This window comes from Delphinus delphis, chromosome 4 (genome assembly GCF_949987515.2).
Source record: "Delphinus delphis chromosome 4, mDelDel1.2, whole genome shotgun sequence".
NCBI classification, from domain to species: domain Eukaryota; kingdom Metazoa; phylum Chordata; class Mammalia; order Artiodactyla; family Delphinidae; genus Delphinus; species Delphinus delphis.
In genome coordinates this window covers 11,270,334-11,289,509 of record NC_082686.1, presented here as the reverse complement: position 1 = coordinate 11,289,509, position 19,176 = coordinate 11,270,334, and the positions used below count along the sequence as shown (strand labels likewise).

General features: G+C 39.1%; 1 protein-coding gene across 3 annotated transcripts in view; it reads left to right on the top strand.

Annotated features, from left to right (window-relative positions):
• Positions 1 to 19,176, top strand: part of ITSN1 (intersectin 1) — a 230,084-nt gene that overhangs the window by 115,070 nt on the left and 95,838 nt on the right. The gene's annotated exons all lie outside the window — the stretch shown is intronic.

The window sequence follows — 19,176 nt, the reverse complement described above, 5'->3', positions numbered from 1 at the left end:
TGTCAGCCTTCATGAAAGCCTTCACATTTATGGATAAACATTAAACAATCTAAGTTGAATTATTCTCCTTTAAAATATAAAAATGAATTTGGCATCTCTAAATTAGGGCTGAGTGAATGGCCCCAACATGACATCTGTCTTTTACCTGAATTACATTTTTACACATCTTCATCCTTTTGTATGTAGAGAACTACATCAAGTTGAATTTCCAAAAGCTAGGCTCCAAAAGCTTCATCTTCCTTATGTTCTTTGAAGACTACTGAAAAGGAACTGTTGTCTCTTTTAAAACTAAGAATTTTTCTTCCACTTCTTACCTTCAAGATTGTACTTGAATATAAGTCTTTATTTTGTCACCTCACATTTTAAAATATTATTGTTTAATGGAGTAATTGCTTTTGTCTTTGTGGCAGAAGTGGTGTATGGTTTTGTCATATTTACACAGTAAAACTCAGGAAAATGCCAAAGCTCTTAGGGAATGTAAAAGTAGTTAGATCACAGCCTTTTTCTGATTTGGTGCTTTTGATTTAACTTTAGAACTTTATCATCTTAAGAATGATTATTATCTTGTAATAAAATATCTTGGAGTGCAAACAGCTCATTTCCTATCAATAACAATCATATACTGTAGATTTAAGTAGCTATTGGCATTTTTAATCAGTTATGTTCTTATAAAAAGTTGGATTTTACACTTGTTTTTCTCAAATATTTTCTTTTTCCAACCTAAAATCCTTTATACTTGATTCTGACCAATTTAGCTTTTGACACCAGGAAAAAGTTAAAATCCTATTCTTCATTAGTAGAAATAGAAAAACAAATTAGAAAGCATATTTGAGATTTTTAGTTGACTTTTGAATTGTGATTCTAGGCCAAATTGTCTAGACATTTGAGTTTGAAGTATTTGTACTGTTTTTTCAGAGTAATAAGTAATAAGCTTTTCTCAATTATACAATTCCAGGAAAGTGATCTTAGGGGAAATATTATTTGAGTAAACTTAGTGTTTGGGGGTTTTTTTTGCTTTCATGCTTACACAGAATATGTATTTGTGTACATGTGTGTATGTACTATATATTTTTTTTCTATATTCGTACACATATGATTGTGTCACATGTAAGTATTGGAAGTACAGCTATCAGTTCTCCTTCTCTAGAATAAGTACAGTAGAAACATGTTAACTCTCTTATGACTTGTCACTATTTCAAGCAAAAGGAATATGGCACTAGTGCAAGCTTGTAGTCCTTTTTATTTTTTATTTTTATTTTTTGTGATACGCGGGCCTCTCACTGTTGTGGCCTCTCCCGTTGTGGAGCACAGGCTCTGGACGCGCAGGCTCAGCGGCCGTGGCTTATGGGCCCAGCCGCTTCACGGCATGTGGGATCTTCCCGGCCCAGGGCACGAACCCGTGTCCCCTGCATTGGCAGGCAGACTCTCAACCACTGCGCCACCAGGGAAGCCCTTGTAGTCCTTTTTAATAGTCTCTTGGATTATAAACTGTTAAGTATTCAGGTATCTTCTGAACCCAGGCAGTACTCTAGATTTCTGCCTTAATCTTAAGATTCCTTCCTATAGAAGTTCGACCCAAAACAAGGTTCACACATTTTAGAAAATAATACTCTGATGAATTCCCTGGCGGTCCAGTGCTTAAGACTCGGCGCTCTCACTGCCAGGGGCCCAGGTTCGATCCCTGGTTGGGAAACTAAGATCCCACAAGCTGCAGTGTGGCAAGAAAGAAAGAAAGAAAGAAAGAGAGAGAGAGAGAGAGAGAGAGAGGGAAAGAGAGAGAGAGAAAGGGAGGGAGGAAGGAAGGAAGGGGGAAGGGGTATTCTGGTGGATTATTTTTTTCTTTTTTTGGTTGCACTGGGTCTTAGTTCTGGCAGGTGGACTCCTTAGTTGTGGCTCCAGGGCTCCTTAGTTGCAACATGCAAACTCTTAGTTGTGGCATGCATGTAGGATCTTGTTCCCTGACCAGGGATCGAACCCAGGTCCCCTGCATTGGGAAGCACAGAGTCTTATCCACTGCACCACCCGGGAAGTGTCCCTGGTGGGTGATTTTTGATAACGCCTCGATGACTTACACATTATTTTGGCTGTATTTCGGCTATTGGATTACTGTTGTCATTGCTATAGAGAACACCCTTAAAATGTGGTGTTTGTCACTGTTACTGTGTTTAGTTGACTAATGCTGCCTTCAGTATCAGAGAGTTGCTTATACAAAGGCTAATTTTTTAGCCCTTTATTCCACTAGCCCCTTTTCCAAATACACTTATTTTTAAAATAAGAACATTCCTTTCTGTTGTAATTTTTATTTTAGTTTTCCATTATTACTTTAAATTTAAGTCAATGTGGAGAGTAAAAAACAAAATCACAAGCCAGTATGTAGCTATATTGTTTTGTTATTTAAAACTCGTTTGGAGGATTTAGTGACTATATTATGTTACCTGACGGTTATTATTTCTATTATTCCTCTCAAACCTGGTGAGACCAAAGCAGAAACAGTTACATTGAAGAATCAAAAGATTTATAATTTGATTGAGACAACTCAGAGGCAGATTTAAGTATCCATTGAGTATCTCCTGCCAATTTTTCTTTGTTGTAGTCACCTTGGAGAATATGAAGCTTTTTTTTTTCTGACTTTAGAGCACATATTCACTAGCAGCTGTAGTTTCTTGTGATGGACCAAGAGAGCCACATTCTGACCCGTTGGGATTTCTTCCATGTCTCCCTTGATACGGCAGTGCCTTTACAGCATCTTCACTAATGATGCAAAAATTACTTCTACCTTGCTGACAGTGAAACAGTTCAACTGCCCAGTCATTCCACACATCGAATTGGATGGTGTGAATTTGCTCCATCCTAAACCTTCCTCTCCTAAAAGGAAACCAGCCTGGAGAGTAGAAAAAAGAAATTCGGACTTAGTATTGTTTTATATTCGTATAGAGTGTTCATCTAGAGAAAGAAAGTTTAATTCACTCATTATCAACTAATATGGTGACACTGGAGAAATACCTTATGGAGTGCAAAGATTTAAAATTAGTTGATTGGAACATTAAACCTATATTCAATGGCTGGCTCCGTAAATGAGGGTTCCGTTTAGCAAAATCCAACTCTCATAGTTCCTTTGATACAAAACCGCTTACAATAAGCCATTCACTTCTTTTGATGCACACTCAAGGTCATGTCCAGTTCCTTAGGGATAAGGTCATGGGAACAATAGCACCCTGCTTTAGCCCAGATTCTTAAGCATAAGACTGGGATTGGGAAGTATAATTATATTTAGTTTCTTGAATGAGAAAGAGTTTAGGTATGCTTTTTCCTTTTTTTTTTTTGCGGTACGCGGACCTCTCACTGTTGTGGCTTCTCCGGACGCGCAGGCTCAATGGCCACAGGCTCCGGACGTGCAGGCTCAGCGGCCGTGGCTCACGGGCCCAGCCGCTCCGTGGCATGTGGGATCTTCCCGGACCAGGGCACGAACCTGTGTCCCCTGCATCGGCAGGCGGACTCTCAACCACTGCGCCACCAGGGAAGCCCTTATTCTTTTTTAATATGCAGTCTGGATTAGTTCTGTCTACCAGGTGTCTAGTTGAGATTCATTCTTTTGAGAATCTCTCCTTTTTTCTTCAAACAAGAACTGCACTTACGCCTCCTAATTCAATATCTGATAACCAATGATGGAAATAACTCAAGGCATTAATTAAAGAGGAAAACAATTACTTTTGCAGTTAGATTAACAGGTATTTGTTTCATATTGGTAGCAACCCACTGAAAATATAAAGCATACTTCAGTTCTGGGGACGTGTTATTCAGGGCTGTGGAACATAAGGTCTCTAGAATCTTGGACCTTTACATTTCTATCTGATATCATGGAAATTGAGGACTCTTCTTCTCCTTTTAGAAAAGGCTATTTTTCCATGCATTTTGGTAGATATCTTCCTTATAGATACAATATTTATGTTTTCCAAAATTGATCCCAAGACATAAGTGTCTTTCTAATTTATCACCCAAAGCGAAGAATTACTTAAAAAAGGAAACAGAGGGAATAAACTTGGCTTTTGTAGATCTAGCAAAAAGGGGGGAAATGATAGCACTCTGATATTGAAGCTTTTGTGCTCAAATTCCCAATTGATAGATTTTGTATTTTTACTGCCTTTTGTGTGAACAGTAAATTTTTGATGATCTAATGAAAAATTTAACCAATGATTTAACCAGGAATAGTTGATTTTGTTAGTAATTATTGCCAGGATGAATTAACCCTTCTTGAAGTAGCTTTAATTCAGTGGACCAAATTTGTTTATCAAATTTTCTGCTTTTAAAATGTGTTATATATGCAGCAAATATTTCTCATGCTAAGGAATAAAAAGTCTTCTCATGTTCATGGCCTAGAAACATCAATTTAAAATTATTGATTATTGGGACTTCCCTGGTGGTACAGTGGTTAAGAGTCCGCCTGCCAATGCAGGGGACATGGGTTTGAGCCCTGGTCCGGGAAGATCCCACATACCACAGAGCAACTAAGCCCATGTGCCACAACTACTGAACCTGTACTCTAGAGCCCACGAGCCACAGCTATTGAGTCTGTGTGCCACAACTACTGAAGCCTGCGCACCTAGAGCCCATGCTCCGCAACAAGAGAAGCCTGCGCACCGCATCAAAGAGAAGCCCCCGCTCGCCGCAACTAGAGAAAGCCCGCATGCAGCAACGAAGACCCAACGCAGCCAAAAATAAAAATAAATAAATTTATTAAAAAAATAAAATTATCACTTATCTATGACTTTTCTCTTTTTACCTTGTTTTACAGGAAAATTAAAGCTTCGACATTTTTTGGAGAATCTGTCTACCTTTTAGGCACATAGAATCATTCTGATAGTTATTTTTCTTATATACAGTGCTTAGCTATAGGTGTAAAATTGTGGCTCTAACAAGTGTCAAATACCATTACCAGTAGGGACTTTTTAGACAGCAGCGTTTGACTGCTTGCCTTTGGCAATGTTAGTAGTTACTGTAACAGTTTTCCTTGGCCCTGATAGCTTAATGTTCCATACTTTAAAGACCACTGTGATAACAGAGCAGCGACATAAAGTACAGCTTATAGTTTTCAGGGCTCCATTGTCAGCCAAATAAAGAGAATCCAGGCAAAGAGGCTAGATATTGTGTTTCATGTTGGTAAGTTGAGTCCTTGTTGGTTCCCATCTAGTCACTGTGTGCTGGCCAAGTCCTAACGTGAATGGCGTTTACATTGGAGCATTTCTTTCTTCCAGTCAGTGGCAATGCAGGAGGCAGTGTTGTAGTGCCTGGCAGTTCTCCTGGGCAGTGTCATCCACTTAGACTTCTTTCTAAAGGTCTCCATGCCCTACTTAGGCAATGCACATCTTCTCAAACTAAGAATGGTGAACCATCTCCAGCTCTGTGCTTCAGTTTTCCCTGTGCAGATGAGTCCTCAGTGTCTAAGACAGCATTTACCATGAAGCGCTAATCCTTTTTTATAAAAGTTAATAATGATTAGTTATTATACATCATTGGAGTATGAGTGAATCTTTCCTCTTGACAAATTGTGTGTGTGTGTGTGTGTGTGTGTGTGTGTGAGATGAAAGCTCTGAACTACAAGCTGGATAAGGTACTGTATACTGTAGTCTTTATAACAAGCATATTTTAGATCATTGAATTTGCTATGTGGCTGCAAAAATTTGAAAGACAACACTTAGTCATTATTTAGGTTGATATGCAAATTTTCATCATCAGATAGTATAGTCAGTATACTATTCCGAAAGGGGATAGTATTTTATTTCTTAGAAAAATGTATTTAGGACTAATTCAGAATTAAGAATTATATTCCTTAATATATTTGGGAAATCCGGGCTTTGCAAATTGAACACAAGAGGCTGTTAGAAATATAAACTCTGCTTGTAATGATACCTGTCCTAAAAATTGCTCCTAGGAACAGAATTGTTGTTGAAATGAGAATGCCAGTTACAGTAAATGAGGTTCTTGGCTTAACTAAGGCTTTTATGCTCTTGGTTTCTGACACTTGCTTTCATGGCAGCCTCATTCATTTTGAAGGCAGTGAAAGGCAAAATGTTTAGCAACCAGGGGAGAAAAGAAAAGATCTGGAGAAGGAACTGCAGAACAGAATGAGAAGTCAGGAAAAAAATGCATGCGAAGGGAAACAAGGAAGGAAAGAAAAAGATCCAGAAAGAGGAGATGCAGAGACAGCAAGAGAAATCAGTGTGAATTCAAATTACAGTGTTGCTTTCTTATGTTAGTAGATTAATGTTTGGCTGTTTCATGGTTTGTTCAAGATTAAATTTTATTTTTACCTCTATGATCCTTTCGAAAAGACCTCTTTTGCACAGAAATAATAAAATGCTCTAACTCTCATTCAATGTACCTGTGATTGTGGAAACTTTACACAGATTCCTTCAATGTAGAAAAATAATTAGAACACTCCCAAGACTCAAAATAGTTAACAGACATTGTACATCAGATTCTGTTCCATACCAGTAGGCTTGTTGGTTGGTTGAGTTTTTAGTAATAGTGTGGGTTTTTCTTTTGAGGGTTTTCAAAAATACTGAACAAAAGGTGATTTGGGAAAGGGACAAAAGCAGAACTCAGTCTTTGAAAAAGATGTTTTCTTTTTTTTTTGATTCTCTTCTTTAGCCAACTCAACCCCCTTGACAATTTTATCCTTTAGAATGACATGTATTTAAAACAATGGGATATTGCTTTATAAATAAAGTTGAGACATTTTGGGGTAAACAGATTTTTCAGGACAAAATGGAGTCCGTTTTCTCTTTCTGGGATATATGGGTGTCTAGCAAAGGCTCTTGGGAGATATCAGAAAAGATTCTTAGTTAGCTATTTCTTTTGCAGAAACCACAGGGTTTTCTAGTTCTTCTCCCATTTTTTGTTCGCCTATCGCCTCACCCTTCACAGACACATGCACCTACACGCTACCCAATTCATCCCTCTTTGGCTCTTCTATAGCACTTATGATACGTTCACTGCCGCCTTGTGCCGTGGGGAGTTGGACTTACTATCTGGTTGAATTACTGACTACAGATTTAGAAGTAATATTTAAGGATGTTTTTAAATGTTAGTATACCCCTTTTTGGAATTTAAATAACCAATCAATATTTTTTTATACTCCTCTGATTTTTCTTGCATCAAGAATGAATATATTTTCTAATTTTGCAGTAATGGAATATCAGTTTACCTTGATATGGGTAAAATTTCTCTTTTGAAATGGTCTTTTTTCAGATTTTTCCACACAGATAGGAGTTCCCCTCTCTTCGTTGGGTTTGTTGATTGGCTTTCTTTAATAACTTTCCATTTGTTTCACAACCACTTAATTGGGATAAGTTACTATATTTAAAGACTCAAAAGTCCTTTTAAAAATTCTGATATTGTGTGCTACACAATATCCCTGGGTGAGAAGTAAAGTGATGTTTATTTATACAAAAGCACGCCTATCTGTAAAATCTGTAACTTCCCCTCTCCCCCTAACATTTGTATAGAAACGGGACAGTTTACAAGGCATTTCCTTCCATATGGATTCACTTGTTTGCTCTTCATAGTGCCTTCCCTTTCCTGTAGGTAGGACAGGTACTACCTCCCAAGTCTTGCAGATGAGTAAACAGAGGCTTAGAGAAGGACCTGCCAATTGCACTCTTCCTTTATCAGGCTGACTCCCAGGGACAAGAGGGTCTGGAGGCTTTGAGATTTCTGCCATTTATTGAAGTTTTTTGTGGAAGCCAGGAAAGATTCAAGCTGAGTGTCCTGGGTGGAGTGTGGGGGAAAAAAATAAATAAAAGCACTTCTGCTTCTAACTTTCTGTAGGTATTAGGTCTAGACAAAACAAACACCTGCAATTTCTGTTGCTGGTAACTAAATTAATTTCCTAAGAGTTCCATTTAATATTAACAGTACCAAGACTGTTGTAAATAGGAGATGTGTCCTCCACAGTTTTATTTTGATTTATAGTGTTGAGTTCATGAATTTCTAGTAATTAATCAAGGTATGTTTGGTTTTGTTTCTTTTCCAAGAGATAGCCTGAGGCAAAAACCAGAAGCAGTGTAATCCTTCAGAAAAGTTAGATGACCAAATTAGCAATAAATATATTCTCATTAACTGCTAGTCTTTTTTAGCCCCCCCCCCCCCGCCCCCCGCCCATTGCTCGCTCATTTTTTTTCTCTCTTCACAAACCTTTATGCAATGTCGTGTTTATGAAAAGGAAAGCCGTACATATTGTTCAGGTGGATACTTCTTTTTTTTGACTTTTATTATTTCTTTATACAGCAGGTGCTTATTAGTTATCTATTTTATACATATTAGTGTATATATGTCAATCCCACTCTCCCAATTCATCCCACCACCACCCCCTTCACTTTCCCCCCTTGGTGTCCATATGTTTGTTCTGTACATCTGTGTCTCTGTTTCTGCCTTGCACACCAGTTCATCTATACTATTTTTCTAGATTCCACATATATATGTTAATATACGATATTTGTTTTTCTGTTTCTGACTTACTTCACTCTGTGTGACAGTCTCTAGGTCCATCCACGTCTCTACAAATGACCCAATTTCGTTCCTTTTTATGGCTAATATTCCATTGTATATATGTACCACATCTTCTTTATCCATTCGTCTGTTGATGGGCATTTAGGTTGCTTCCATGACCTGGCTATTGTAAATAGTGCTGCAATGAACATTGGGGTGCATGTGTCTTTTTGAATTATGGTTTTGTTGGGGTATATGCCCAGTAGCGGAATTGCTGGGTCATATGGTAATTCTATCTTTAGTTTTTAAGGAACCTCCATACTGTTCTCCATAGTGGCTGTATCAATTTACATTCCCACCTATTGTGCAAAGTGCAAGAGGGTTCCCTTTTCTCCACACCCTCTCCAGCATTTGTTTGTAGATTTTCTGATGATGCCCATTCTAACTGGTGTGAGGTGATACCTCATTGTAGTTTTGATTTGCATTGCTCTAATAATTAGTGATGTTGAGCAGCTTTTCATGTGCCTCTTGGCTATCTGTATGTCTTCTTTGGAGAAATGTCTATTTAGGTCTTCTGCCCATTTTTTGATTGGGGTGTTTGTTTTTTTAATATTGAGCTGCATGAACTCTTTATATATTTTGTAGATTAATCCTTAGTCCATTGATTTGTTTGCAAATATTTTCTCCCATGCTGAGGGTTGTCTTTTCGTTTTGTTTATAGTTTCCTTTACTGTGCAAAAGCATTTAAGTTTCATTAGGTCCTATTTCTTTATTTTTGTTTTAATTTCCATTACTGTAGGAGGTGGGTCTAAAAGATCTTGCTGTGATTTATGTCAAAGAGTGTTCTTCCTATCTTTTCCTCTAAGAGTTTTATAGTGTCCAGCCATATACTTAGGTCTTTAATCCATTTTGAGTTTATTTTTGTGTATGGTGTTAGGGAGTGTTCTGATTTCATTCTTTTATAAGTAGCTGTCCAGTTTTCTCAGCACCACTTACTGAAGAGGCTGTCTTTTCTCCATTGTATATCCTTGCCTCCTTTGTCATAGATTAGTTGACCATAGGTGCATGGGTTTATCTCTGGGCTTTCTATCCTGTTCCATTGATCTATATTTCTGATTTTGTGCCAGTACCATATTGTCTTGATTACTGTAGCTTTGTAGTATAGTCTGAAGTCGGAGAATCTGATTCCTCCAGCTCTGTTTTTTTCCCCTCAAGATTGCTTTGGCTATTCGGGGTCTCTTGTATCTCCATACAGATTTTAAGATTTTTTTGTTCTAGTTCTGTAAAAAATGCTACTGGTAACTTGATAGGGATTGCACATTGAATCTGCAGATTGCTTTGAGGTAGTCATTCTCACAGTGTTGATTCTTCCCATGCAAGAATATGGTATATCTCTCCATCTGTTTGTGTCATCTTTGATTTCTTTCATCAGTGTCTTACAGTTTTCTGAGTACAGGTCTTTTACCTCCTTAGGTAGGTTTATTCCTAGGTATTTTATTCTTTTTGTTGCAATTGTGAATGGGATTGTTTCCTTAATTTCTCTTTCTGATCTTTCATTGTTAATGTATAGGAATGTAAGGAATTTCTGTGCATTAATTTTGTATCCTACAACTTTACCAGATTCATTGATTAGCTCTAGTAGTTTTCTGGTTGCATCTTTAGGATTCTCTATGTATAATATCATGTCATCTGCAAACAGTGACAGTTTTACTTCTTCTTTTCCAATTTGTATTCCTTTTATTTCTTTTTCTTCTCTGATTGCCGGGGCTAGGACTTCCAAAACTATGTTGAATGATAGTGGCAAAAGTGGACATCCTTGTCTTGTTCCTGATCTTAGAAGAAATGCTTTCAGTTTTTCACCATTGAGAATGATGTTTGCTGTGGGTTTCTCTTATGTGGCCTTTATGACGTTGAGGTAGGTTCCCTCTATGCCCACTTTCTGGAGAGTTTTTATAATAAATGGGTGTTGAATTTTCTCAGAAGCTTTTCTGCATCTATTGAGATGATCATATGGTTTTGTTTTTTTGTTTGTTTTTTTGGTTTTATTTTTGCGGTAAGTGGGCCTCTCACTGTTGTGGCCTCTCCCGTTGCGGAGCACAGGCTCCGGACTCGCAGGCTCAGTGGCCATGGCTCACGGGCCCAGCCGCTCCACAGCATGTGGGATCTTCCCAGACCGGGGCACAAACCCATGTCCCCTGCATCGGCAGGCAGACTCTCAACCACTGCGCCACCCGGGAAGCCCGATCATATGGTTTTTATTCTTCAATTTGTTAATATGGTGTATCACATTGATTGATCTGTGTATGTTGAAGAATCCTTGCATCCCTGGGATAAATCCCACTTGATCATAGTGTATGTTCCTTTTAATGTGTTGTTGGATTCTGACTGCTAGTATATTGTTGAGGATTTTTGCATTTATATTCATCAGTGATATTGGTCTGTAATTTTCATTTCTTCTAGTATCTTTGTCTGGTTTTGGTATCAGGGTGATGGTGGCCCGGTAGAGTTTGGGAGTGTTCCATCCTCTGCAATTTTTTGGAGGAGTTTGAGAAGGATGGGTGTTAGCTGTTCTCTAAATGTTTGATAGAATTCACTGTGAAGCCATCTGGTCCTGGACTTCTGTTTGTTGGAAGATTTTTAATGACAGTTTCATTACTTGTGATTGGTCTGTTCATATTGTCTATTTCTTCCTGGTTCAGTCTTGGAAGGTTATACCTTTCTAAGAATTTGTCCATTTCTTCCAGGTTGTCCATTTTATTGGCATAGAGTTGCTTGTAGTAGTCTCTTATGATGCTTTGTATTTCTGTGGTATCCATTGTAACTTCTCCTTTTTAATTTCTAATTTTGTTGATTTGAGTCCTCTCCCTCCTTTCGTTGGTGAGTCTGGCTAAAGGTTTATCAATTTTATCTTCTCAAAGAACATCTTTTAGTTTTATTGATTTTTGCTATTGTTTCTTTCTTTCTATTTCATTTGTTTCTGCTCTGATCTTTATGATTTCTTTCCTTCTGCTAACTTTGGTTTTGTTTGTTCTTCTTTCTCTATTTCCTTTAGGTGTAAGGTTAGATTGTTTATTTGAGGTTTTTCTTGTTTCTTGAGGTAGGATTGTATTGCTATAAACTTCCCTCTTATAACTCTTTTTGCTGCATCCCATAGGTTTTGGATCATCATGGTTTCATTGTCATTTGTCTCTAGGTATTTTTTGATTTCCTCTTTGATTTCTTCAGTGATCTCGTGGTTATCTAGTAACGTATTGTTTTTTTTTTAACATCTTTATTGGAGTATAATTACTTTACAATGGTGTGTTAGTTTCTGCTTTATAACAAAGTGAATCAGTTATACATATACATATGTTCCCATATCTCTTCCCTCTTGCATCTCCCTCCCTCCCACCCTCCCTATCCCACCCCTCTAGGTGGTCACAAACCACCGAGCTGATCTCCCTCTGCTATGTGGCTGCTTCCCACTAGCTATATATTTTACATTTGGTAGTGTATATATGTCCATGCCATTCTCTCACTTTGTCACAGCTTACCCTTCCCCCTCCCCATATCCTCAAGTCCATTCTCTAGTAGGTCTGCATCTTTATTCCCATCTTAACCCTAGGTTCTTCATGATCTGTTTTTTTCCTTAGATTCCATATATATGTGTTAGCCTACGGTATTTAGTTGTCTCTTTCTGACTTACTTCACTCTGTATGACACACTCTAGGTCCATCCACCTCACTACAAATAACTCAATTTTTTTCTTTTTATGGCTGAGAAATATTCCATTGTATATATGTGCCACAATTTCTTTATCCATTCATCTGTTGATGGACACTTAGGTTGCTTCCATTTCCTGGCTATTGTAAATAGAGCTGCAATGAACATTGTGGTACATGACTCTTTTTGAATTATGGTTTTCTCAGGGTATATGCCCAGTAGTGGGATTGCTGGATCATATGGTAGTTCTATCTGTAGTATTTTAAGGAACCTTCATACTGTTCTCCATAGTGGCTGTATCCATTTACATTCCCACCAACAGTGCAAGAGTGTTCCCTTTTCTGCACACCCTCTCCAGCATTTATTGTTTGTACATTTTTTGATGATGGCCATTCTGACTGGTGTGAGATGATATCTCATTGTAGTTTTGATTTGCATGTCTCTAATGATTAATGATGTTGAGCATTCTTTCATGTGTTTGTTGGCAATCTGTATATCTTCTGTGGAGAAATGTCTGTTTAGGTCTTCTGCCCATTTTTGGATTGGGTTGTTTGTTTTTTTGTTATTGAGCTGCATGAGCTGCTTGTAAATTTTGGAGGTTAATCCTTTGTCAGTTGCTTCATTTGCAAATATTTTCTCCCATTCTGAGGGTTGTCTTTTGGTCTTGTTTATGGTTTCCTTTGCTGTGCAAAAGCTTTTAAATTTCATTAGGTCCCATTTGTTTATTTTTGGTTTTATTTCCATTTCTCTAGGAGGTGGGTCAAAAAGGATCTTGCTGTGATTTATGTCATAGAGTGTTCTGCGTATGTTTTCCTGTAAGAGTTTGATACTGGCTGGCCTTACATTTAGGTCTTTAATCCATTTTGAGTTTATTTTTGTGTATGGTGTCAGGGAGTATTCCAATTTCATACTTTTACATGTAGCTGTCCTGTTTTCCCAGCACCACTTATTGAAGAGGCTGTTTTTTCTCTACTGTATATTTTTGCCTCCTTTATCAAAGATAAGGTGACCATATGTGCGTGGGTTTATCTCTGGGCTTTCTGTCCTGTTCCATTGATCTATATTTCTTATTTTGTGCCAGTACCATACTGTCTTGATTACTGTAGCTTTGTAGTATAATCTGAAGTCAGGGAGCCTGATGACTCCAGCTCCATTTTTTGTTCTCAAGACTGCTTTGGCTATTCGGGATCTTTTGTGTTTCCACACAAATAGTGAAATTTTTTGTTCTAGTTCTGTGAAAAATGCCAGTGGTAGTTTGATAGGGATTGCATTGAATCTGTAGATTGCTTCGGGTAGTAGAGTCATTTTCACAATGTTGATTCTTCCAATCCAAGAACATGGTATATCTGTCCATCTATTTGTATCATCTTTAATTTCTTTCATCAGTGTCTTATAATTTTTCTGCATACAGGTCTTTTGTCTCCTTAGGTAGGTTTATTCCTAGGTACTTTATTCTTTTTGTTGCAGTGGTAAATGGGACTGTTTTCTTAATTTCACTTTCAGATTTTTCATCATTAGTGTGTAGGAATGCCAGAGATTTCTGTGCATTAATTTTGTATTCTGCTACTTTACCAAATTCATTGATTAGCTCTAGTAGTTTTCTGGTAGCATCTTTAGGATTCTCTGTGTATAGTATCATGTCATCTGCAAACAGTGACAGCTTTACTTCTTCTTTTCCAACGTGGATTCATTTTCTTTCTTTTTCTTCTCTGATTGCTGTGGCTAAAACTTGCAAAACTATGTTGAATAATAGTCGTGAGACTGGGCAACCTTTTCTTCTTCCTGATCATAGTGGAAATGGTTTCAGTTTTTCACCATTGAGAATGATGTTGCCTGTGGGTTTGTCATATATGGCCTTTATTATGTTGAGGAAAGTTCCCTCTATACCTACTTTCTGCAGGGTTTTTATCATAAATGGGTGTTGAATTTTGTCGAAAGCTTTCTCTGCATCTATTGTGATGATCCTATGGTTTCTCTCCTTCAATTTGTTAATGTGGTGTATCACGTTGATTGATTTGCATATATTGAAGAATCCTTGCATTCCTGGAATAAACTCCATTTGATCATGGTATATGATCCTTTAACGTGCTGTTGGATTCTGTTTGCTAGTATTTTGTTGAGGATTTTTGCATCTATGTTCATCAGTGTTATTGGCCCGTAGTTTTCTTTTTTTGTGACATCTTTGTCTGGTTTTGGTATCAGGGTGATGGTGGCCTCGTAGAATGAGTTTGGGAGTATTCCTCCCTCTGCTATATTTTGGAAGAGTTTGAGAAGGATAGGTGTTAGCTCGTCTCTAAATGTTTGATAGAATTCGCTTGTGAAGCCATCTGATCCTGAGCTTTTGTTTCTTGGAAGATTTTTAATCACAGTTTCAATTTCAGACCTTGTTATTGCTCTGTTCATATTTTCTATTTCTTCCTGATTCAGTCTTGCAGGTTGTGCATTTCTAAGAATTTGTCCATTTCTTCCAGGTTGTCCATTTTATTGGCATAGAGTTGCTTGCAGTAATCTTTCATGATCCTTTGTATTTCTGCAGTGTCAGGTGTTACTTCTCCGTTTTCATTTCTAATTCTGTTGATTTGAGTCTTCTGCCTTTTTTTCTTCATGAGTCTGGCTAATGGTTTATCAATTTTGTTTATTTTCTCAAACAACCAGCTTTTAGTTTTATTGATCTTTGCTATCATTTTCTTCATATCTTTTTCACTTATTTCTGATCTGATCTTTATGGTTTCTTTCCTTCTGCTAACTTAGGGGTTTTTCTGTTCTTCCTCTCTAATTTCTTTAGGTGCAAGGTTAGGTTGTTTATTTGAGATGTTTCCTGTTTCTTAATGTAGGCTTGTTTTGCTATAAACTTCCCTCTTAGAACTGCTTTTGCTGCATCCCATAGGTTTTGGGTCATTTTGTCTCCATTGTCATTTGTTTCTAGGTATTTTTGATTTCCTCTTTGATTTCTTCAGTGATCTCTTTGTTATTAAGTAGTGTATTGTTTAGCCTCCATGTGTTTGTATTTTTTACAGATCTTTTCCTGTAATTGATATCTAGTCTCATAGTGTTGTGGTCAAAAAACATACTTGATACGATTTCAATTTTCTTAAATTTACCAAGGCTTGATTTGTGACCCAAGATGTGGTCTATCCTGGAGAATGTTCCATGAGCCCTTGAGAAATACGTGTATTCTGTTGTTTTGGGATGGAATGTCCTATAAATATCAATTAAGTCCATCTGGTTTAATGTATCATTTAAAGCTTGTGTTTCCTTATTTATTTTCATTTTGGATGATCTGTCCATTGGTGAAAGTGGGGTATTAAAGTCCCCTACTATGATTGTGTTACTGCCGATTTTCCCTTTTATGGTTGTTAGTATTTGGCTTACGTATTGAGGTGCTCCTATGTTGGGTGCATACATATTTACAATTGTTATATCTTCTTCTTGGATTGATCCCTTGATCATTATGTAGTGTCCTTCTTTGTCTCTTGTTATAGTCTTTATTTTAAAGTCTATTTTGTCTGATATGGGAATTGCTACTCCAGCTTTCTTCTGGTTTCCATTTGCATGGAATATCTTTTTCCATCCCCTCACTTTCAGACTGTATGTGTTCCTAGGTCTGAAGTGGGTTTCTTGTACAGAGCATATATACAGATCTTGTTTTTGTTTCCATTCAGCCAATCTGTGTCTTTTGGTGGGAGCATTTAATCCATTTACATTTAAGGTAATTATCGATATGAACGTTCCTATTACCATTTTCTTAATTGTTTTGGGTTTGTTATTGTAGGTCTTTTCCTTGTCTTGTGTTTCTTGCCTCGATAAGTTTCTTTAGCATTTGTTGTAAAGCTGGTTTGTTGGTGCTGAACTCACTCAGCTTTTGCTTGTCTGTAAGGGTTTTAATTTCTCCATCAAATCTGAGTGAGATCCTTGCAGGGTAGAGTAATCTTGGTTGTAGGTTTTTCTCCTTGATCACTTTAAATATGTCCTGCCGCTCCCTCTGGCTTGCAGAGTTTCTGCTGAAAGATCAGCTGTTAACCTTATGGGGATTCCCTTGTTATGTTATTTGTTGGTTTTCCTTTGCTGCTTTTAATGCGTTTTCTTTGTATTTAATTTTTGATAGTTTGATTAATATGTGTCTTGGCGTGTTTCTCCTTGGATTTATTCTGTATGGGACTCTCTGTGCTTTCTGGACTTGATTAACTATTTCCTTTCCCATATTAGGGGAGTTTTCAACTATAATCTCTTCAAATATTTTCTCAGTCCCTTTCTTTTTCTATTCTTCTTCTGGGACCCCTATAATTCGAATATTGGTGCCTTTAATGTTGTCCCAGAGGTCTCTGATAGTGTCCTCAGTTCTTTTCATTCATTTTTCTTTATTCTGCTCTGCAGTAGTTATTTCCACTATTTTATCTTCCAAGTCACTTACCGTTCTGCCTCAGTTATTCTGCTATTGATCCCTTCTAGAGTTTTGTTTTTTTGTTTGTTTGTTTGTTTTTTTGTGGTACGCGGGCCTCTCACTCTTGTGGCCTCTCCCATTGCAGAGCACAGGCTCTGGACGTGCAGGCTCAGCGGCCATGGCTTACGGGCCCAGCCGCTCCACGGCATGTGGGATCTTTCCGGACCGGGGCACAAACCCGTGTCCCCTGCATCCGCAGGCGGACTCTCAACCACCGTGCCACCAGGGAAGCCCCCTTCCAGAGTATTTTTAATTTCATTTATTGTGTTGTTCATCATTGCTTGTTTCCTCTTTAGTTCTTCTAGGTCCTTGGTAAATGTTTCTTGCATTTTCTCTATTCTATTTCCAAGATTTTGGATCATCTTTACTATCATTATTCTGAATTCTTTTTCAGGTAGACTGCCTATTTCCTCTTCATTTGTTAGGTCTGGTGGGTTTTTATCTTGCTCCTTCATCTGCTGTGTGTTTTTCTGTCTTCTCATTTTGCTAATCTTACTGTGTTTGGAGTCTCCTTTTCGCAGGCTTCAGGTTTGTAGTTCCCGTTGTCTTTGGTGTCTGTCCCCAGTGGCTAAGGTTGGTTCAGTGAGTTGTGTAGGCTTTCTGGTGGAGGGGACTAGTGCCTGTGTTCTGGTGGATGAGGCTGGATCTTGTCTTTCTGGTGGGCAGGTCCATGTCTGGTGGTGTGTTTTGGAGTGTCTGTGGCCCTATTATGATTTTAAGCAGCCTCTCTGCTAATGGATGGGGCTGTGTTCCTGTCTTGCTAGTTGTTTGGCATAGAGTGTCCAGCACTGTAGCTTCCTGGTCATTGAGTGAAGCTGGGTGTTGGTGTTGAGATGGAGATCTCTGGGAGATTTTTGCCGTTTGATATTACGTGGAGCTGGGAGGTCTCTTGTGGACCAGTGTACTGAAGTTGGCTCTCCCACATCAGAGGCACCGCACTGACTCCTGGTTGGAGCACCAAGAGCCTTTCATGCACACGGCTCAGAATAAAAGGCAGAAAGAAAGAGAGATAGAGAGAGAGAGAGAGAGGAAGGAAGGAAAGAAGGAAGGAAGGAAGTGAGGGGATAAAATAAAATAATGTAAGATAAAATAAAGTTATTAAAATGAAAAATAAAAAATAATTATTAAGAAAAAAAATTTTAAGTAAAAAAAAAGAAAAGAAAAAAAAACGTACGGACAGAACCCTAGGACAAATGGTGAAAGCAAAGTTATACAGACAAAATCTCACACAGAAGCATACACATACACACTCACAAAAAGAGGAAAAGTGGAAAAAATTATATATCTTGCTCCCAAAGTCCACCTCCTCAATTTGGGATGATTCGTTGTCTCTTCAGGTATTCTACAGATGCAGGGTACATCAAGTTAATTGTGGAGATTTAATCCACTGCTCCTGAGGCTGCTGGGAGAGATTCCCCTTTCTCTTCTTTGTTCGCACAGCTCCTGGGGTTCAGCTTTGGATTTGGCCCCGCCTCTGTGTTTAGGTCGCCAGAGGGCGTCTGTTCTTCGCTCAGACAGGACGGGGTTAAAGTAGCCGCTGATTCGGGAGCTCTGGCTCACTCAGGCCGCGGCGGGAGGGAGGATACGGATGCGGGCCTAGCCTGCGGCAGCAGAGGCCAGCGTGACGTTGCACCAGCTTGAGGCGCACTTTCGTTCTCCTGGGGAAGTTGTCCCTGGATCACAGGACCCTGGCAGTGGCGGATTGCACAGGCTCCCGGGAGGAGAGGTGTGGATAGTGACCTGTGCTTGCACACAGGCTTCTTGGTGGCGGCAGCAGCGACCTTAGCGTCCCAGGCCCGTCTCTGGGGTCCGTGCTGATAGCTGCGGCTCGCGCGTCTCTGGTGCTCCTTTAAGCAGCGCTCTTAAATCCCCTCTCCTCGCACACCAGGAAACAAAGAGGGATGAAAACGTCTCTTGCCTCTTTGGCAGGTCCAGACTTTTTTCTGGACTCCCTCCCGGCTAGCCGTGGCCCACTAGCCCCCTTCAGGCTGTGTTCATGCTTCCAACCCGTCCTCTCCCTCTGATCCGACCTCCGAAGCCCAAGCCTCAGCTCCCAGCCCCCACCCATCCCGGTGGGTGAGCAGACAAGCCTCTTGGGCTGGTGAGTGCTGGTAGGCCCCAATCCTCTGTGCGGGAATCTCTCCGCTTTGCCCTCCGCACCCCTTTGCTGCGCTCTCCTCCATGGCTCCGAAGCTTCCCCCCTCCGCCACCCGCAGTCTCCACCCGCAAAGGGGCTTCTAGTGTGTGGAAACCTTTCCTCCTTCACGGCTCCCTCCCACTGGTGCCAGTCCCGTCCCTATTCTTTTGTCTCCGTTTTTTCTTTTTTCTTTTGCCTTACCCAGGTACGTGGGGAGTTTATTGCCTTTTGGGAGGTCTGAGGTCTTCTGCCACCGTTCAGTAGGTGTTCTGTAGGAGCAGTTCCACGTGTAGATGTATTTCTGATGTATCTGTGGGGAGGAAGGTGATCTCCACGTCTTACTCTTCCGCCATCTTCTCACATCTCCCAGTAACGTATTGTTAAGCCTCCATGTGTTTGTGTTTTTTAC